We start from the raw sequence: 6000 nt of genomic DNA, 5'->3' as shown, positions 1-6000 counted from the left end.
ATTTGGAATGAATTACATAATAAAATGTTTTAATTTCAATTGGAAAAATAATAATACACTTCATAATAGCATAAATGAAAATATGTGATGATTGATAAATTATATTAATAAAGAAGAAGCTATTTACTACATTCATATTTAAAATAAAATATTTGCTGCATATGGGCTGAACGGCGGCTGCATGCCCGCGACCCTCGTGAGGAAAATGAATGAATGAATGTGCTGTATATTTAATTATTTAATATATATGTGTACTATGTGTTTAATATATGTTGAATATATGCGTTGTTGAACTTCAAACAGATGAATTAGATGAATTCGGTCCAGAAGTGTTCAGTCGTGTTCTAGTTTGTGTTTGTGTGGTCGCCTGTGTTCACTCGCTTGTCCCCTATGCCGGTTGGCGTCTTTTTCATATCCATTATTATTATTTCTCTGTAGCTGAGTGGTCAGGAGATCGGGAAGACCTGGGTTCGATTCTCCTGGCATCTCTGTGTACTTCGGTTTTCTCCCACATTCCAAAACCATGCATGTTTTAAATTGTCCATGTTTCAAATTGTCCCACCCCAAGGCAGATGGGATAGGCTCCAGCATACCGGCGACCCTAGTCAGGATAAGCGACGTAGAAATGGAAGATTTTTGAAGTGACACGTCCCAATTGTGTTATTCAGGTAAGGCTGTCGGTCTCCATGGCAACACAGCCACTGTTAAATGTGTAAAGCGTTATTATGGCAATTACATCACAAACCAGAGCCACGTAAGGTGAAACGCTATACAGCACCAACTTCTTCATTGTCTTCCACATGTTTGAAGGCCGCCTGCTAGCAATCACAGCGACCATCCGGGGCGCTGTGACTTAACCGTCTGCTTCCAATTACTCCACAGGCTAAAAGCGGAGGTTTTGGTCCACACTGATAAAAAAGAAAACCTGTTGCAGGGACACTTTGATCCTCTCTGCGAACAAACTAGAACAGGCTGGGCTGAGGCTTCAAGAGTTTGCTGACTTTCACAAACTGCTTCTGCTGGATTTCCAACCTGATAACCTGAAAGGAGCCCTGTCCTGCATTAGACCCTTGCTTATTGTTGACCAATCACCACAGAGCAGGCGTGGCCGGAGTAGGAGGCTGTGGAATCCAAAGAGACCACAACTTGAGATTTATGGAGTATATAGTACCCCATTGGGATCCAATAAATTGTCACAAATACATTTGGCACTACCTGTTCACTCTTGTTCAGACACACATTTATAATGGGACTGTCTGTGAATTCCATACAGTAGACGGCATCATAATTCTGCTTCATAAAGGGGAACTATGTTGCTTTTTCAACTTTTCTGACCTATAAATGTAGTTAGAATGTTGTATTCTAATGTTAAACGATGCCAAAGTTTCAGATAATGAGGTTTGCATATTTGGAAGTGAGCCCTGAAAGTAGTTTGGGATGGCTCAAAATGCTCTGTTTCAGAGGGTGTGGCAAAACTGTGCCTTTGTGATGTCACAGAGGAGCAGGCTTCCTTATATGGCCGTGGCTGTAAGCCAGATAAGCTCTCTGCCCTCACCCAAGCTCTGTTTCTGTGTTCTTACGTTGCCAGCAATGGCTTGCAAAAAGTATTTCTTTGCATGTAAGGGAAAGACACATTTGTTTTCCAATTCCTAAAGACGCCACCATCAGGCACAAGTGGTTGGAGTTCCTGATTCCCTACCAGCAAAAGAAGAACAGCAAGAGTCAGAAGAGCAAGCAATAAGTAACAATTTATCAGTGTCCTAACTGTGTTTATTTTGTGTAAGCCATGAAACAAAATCGTTTGTGCAGCATTATAGAGTGTGCATACACCTATAGCGTTTATCAACTCCTATAAATTTGGGTTTGCAGCTTCTAAACAAGTCCTTCTAAGCACTCGGCGGTGTGACCAACCACAGTCAGGTGGGCGTGCATAGAGGCGGGATGTTTTTGCGGGAAAGAAATACAGCTGAGTAAGGACACACTGGTGACCAACCACAGTAGAATGGGTGTGCCTGGGTGGAATCCATTAAAACAGATCGTTTTCACGGGAACCACATAAACCAAAGAAATACAGCTGAATAGGTGCAGATTCTGGAAGAACTAAAAATATTTCTGTGTGGGTTATTGTGCGTAGCTGCTTTATGGAGGGCCACAACGCAATACAAAGGGATGAAAAATTCGCATAATAAGGTCCCCTAACACAGCTCATATGCACCTGATCTGCCAGAGAATAAGAAAGGAGGGATCAGTGTTGTCAACTTTGCAACAATATTGTGACACCTCTAGGTTGTCTTTTTCGGCTCGTATTAAATGCACTTCTGCCACCTTGTGGCCGTTTTGTGGCTTAAAACTGCTTTATAAGGGACATCTATTAGTGTGCAGTTACATCATCACCTCTTTTTGCCTCTCATGGAGGAAAATGTCGTAAAAGATGAATCTTTACATCTTTGGGATCGGGCTTTCAGATTTCTAAAAACGTACAAACACGTTTGTGGCTCAGACTTGCAACCACTGAACATAAATGTACAAAACCCCTGAAATGAACAGGATCGGGCCCCTTGAACTCTTCCTATTCTTCCCGTCTCAGTCTCCCACTAGTGTCGTTCTCCATCTTCTTGCATTAATAACGTCATCCTGGATGACTCTGGGCTGTAAATGGAAAAAGCCAGAACAGTTTGGAGATGTTGCCGCTCATTCCAGCTGCCACGGATCCACTTCCACCGCCGCAGCCTGCAGGTACGAGCGCTTATCTCCTCCCCGCTGATAAGAAACACATGGTGGAGGGAAATGTGGCGGATGAATCCCAACAGGCTAACATCAGCGCACGTTACAAGTCTCATGTGACCTGCAGGGAAACCTTCCACTTAACTCCAATATTTCCCTACATGTGGTCCGCGCTGCGAGGGAAATATCAGCGCAACGTGAAGCGACACGCTCGGCATTCTTGAGAGGTGAAGCAGCCGCGTATATCTCGCCGAGTCTTACATCATTTTGTACACCGGCCAACTCATCAGCGTGAACAAGTTGACACAAACGTTCATTCTGGAGCACCTGAGAGAAAATGAGTGCTGACACAAATGCATGCCAAAAAATGCTCTCATATCCAACGGGAAAAATGTTTCCTATGTAAAAAAACATTTTCCACACAGTGCAGAGCTTGCATTTTTCTTCTTGCACGATAATGTAGTTGTTAGCGTTGTAGCGTTGAGCTAAGAAGACAGAGATGCTAATAAGGAAGCTTTAGATAACATTCACATATTGTCGACCATTGCTACACTGCTGTTCCAACATCACTCGCTCGTGCTCACGTTTTTTCCAAAATGCATATGTTAAGAAATATTAAGCAATGTTTTGTAGCACAAATTAAGCATATTCAATCATAAACTGTCTAAATGAACAAAAAAAAGGTATATAGAAGATGATATCTGTGACGTTGTGTGTATCAGGCAGCTGCTGTAAAGTGGTAAAGTGTGGTTAGCAGTGTGGCGAGTGCCAGTGACTGGCAGGAGTTGTGGCTGACAGTATCTCCTGTGTGAATGTTCATTGTACCATTGCAGTGATTTTCCACTACACTGGCCACTAAGTGTCTAAGATGTCAATCAATCCATTTTCTATGCCGCTTATCCTCATTAGGGTCGCTGGAGCCTATCCATGCTGACTTTGGGGCGAGAGGCGGGGTACACCCTGGACTGGTGTCCAGCCAATCACAGGGCACATATAGACAAACAACCATTCACACTCACATTCATACCTATGGACAATAACATGCCTAACAAGCATGTTTTTGGAATGTGGGAGAGAACATGCAAACTTCACACAGAGATGCCAAGTGGAGAATCAAACCCAGGTTTTCCCGAACTCCAGGCTGTGGCGCCACCATGCTAACCACTCGGTCACCGTGCACCCTATCTCAGACGTCTTTTTTCTCTTATTACGTCAACTATATTGGGGAATACAAGCATAAAAGTGACTATAGGTGTGTTATTTCTTGTCTAGAGGGCTCTAATAATGATTAAAAAACATTTAGAATGTCTTAAACAGGTTTTCTATGCTCCGTCTACAAAAATATTTGTAAAATATTCATTTATAAGGAACCCTACTTTGCAAAAATTCACATAGAGCACAAACAGCGATAAAAGAGGGATGACTGCAATCAACTTTTCTCATAACTTTCACCTGATTCCGGATAGGGGGATTTCGACCTGGTTAGATAAGGTGCTGACTTGCCAACAGCTAGCCTCTATTTTCTGATGTTTGTGCTCAGGCACATTTAGCAAGCATGTAAATTACAAATACACAGGAACCTCTGAAATTCAACATGCAACACGTCTCCTAAGTGGTTCAAGCAACGGTACCACGAAACCTCCACATACGTCGCTAGAGCTCAGTTAGTCACTTGTGAGCAAAGTTAACATTTTATAACATACATTTTATATTGTACTCTTTACAGCACTTCTGTTTACACTCATATGGTGGTTTGACAAAGCTTGACCCTGGTACAGGACTTTATTTCCAATGGGAACCTTTTTTTGTAAGGGGTTAACAGGTGGAATTCCCCTCCCTTGCGGCTACTTTTTGTTCCTTTACACGTGTGCAAGCTGGTGTTGATCGGGTCGTCTTCTAACTAATGAAAAGTGCTGTGAAAATGACAGCGGTATTAACGTGGACGCCCACCAGGGCTTTCCTGGCACGGATGCTTAAACGTGCTATACACTGACAAAAAACACCTTGTCCTGCCAGCGGCGCCAATTAATCAAGGTTAAAAAAACCGCATTGAACGGGGTGGGGGGGGGGGGTACGGTCATATGTAGAATAAATGTATTTCCAGGAATAAGGCTCTGTGGGGGTGAGGCAGGGTGGACAGGGAAGAATGGGATTTGAGGATTCATTGAAAACATCTGTGCAGCCTAAAGGCCACGCCAGCTGAGGAACATCTCACGCAGAGATCCACGACATTTATTGTTGTTTTTGATTTGTTCATTTACTTACTTCCCTCTCCTCCTGAAGGCAGGCGAGGACGTCGCACACATCAGCTGGACATCTGTGTGTGTGTGTCTTTGTGTGTGTGCATCGTTTTGATAAAGAAAGCACCTCATTTGTAGTCGATAGCGTTGTCTCTAGCTTGAATCAGTCAATTCTGTCTGACCTTCAGCGGTGACGTTACAGTGGACCAATCAGACTTTGTGTGTGTGCATGTGTGCAGGATTTGCGGGAATACCAACAACACACATTTGACACAGACCTTTTGCAATAATTTAACACAACAATTAATCAATTATTACATCACCCAAGCTGTTGCTATTATATTTGAAAAAATAATAAATTTATGTTAAGGAGCAACAGCAGCTATTTTGAAATGAACACATGGTTAGAATGTGTGACAAATCCATTTGACCTGCAGTTGATACAAAAATGTCACACTCTTTTAGCGAAATTTTGATATTAAATATGCCTTTGAAAAATAAAAAAGCACAGTAAAGTAATGGCATTTATAATAAAATAAAATTCTATATTTTTGGAAAGCTGCAAAATAAAAGAAAATGTATTATAAATGAATTAATTTTAATAAATACACTGTATAGAATTATATATTCTATTCTATTCTACAAGTTAATAAAAAGGTGTGTAAATACAAAATGTTCATGTATTTCATTGGGCTGGAAGAAATATGGTATTTCCTTCCATTTTTTGTCCTTGATTTTTTCTTATCACTATATATTTTTAACAAATCTCTTTCATCTGATATTGTATTAGGAGTCGTGTTCTATATTCGGCCTAATACGGTAATTCCAAGAAGGAGTGCCATTCATTCGCTCATTTTCCAAGTGAATAATTTTCTCTTTTCTCAGCCTTCTGGAGTCGATATATTCCATCTCACACATTAGCACAAAACATTGAATTCCAGGATGAATTGAATCTGTATTTTTACATAAGAAAATGCACATTTACACTGACTAATGTGGCTTATCTCTTTCCATGCAAAATTTGTAAATCACATGA

The sequence above is a fragment of the Doryrhamphus excisus genome, chromosome 17 (genome assembly GCF_030265055.1).
Source record: "Doryrhamphus excisus isolate RoL2022-K1 chromosome 17, RoL_Dexc_1.0, whole genome shotgun sequence".
Lineage (NCBI taxonomy): Eukaryota > Metazoa > Chordata > Actinopteri > Syngnathiformes > Syngnathidae > Doryrhamphus > Doryrhamphus excisus.
The sequence above is the reverse complement of the archived record's forward strand: the minus strand, read 5'-3'. Positions refer to the sequence as shown.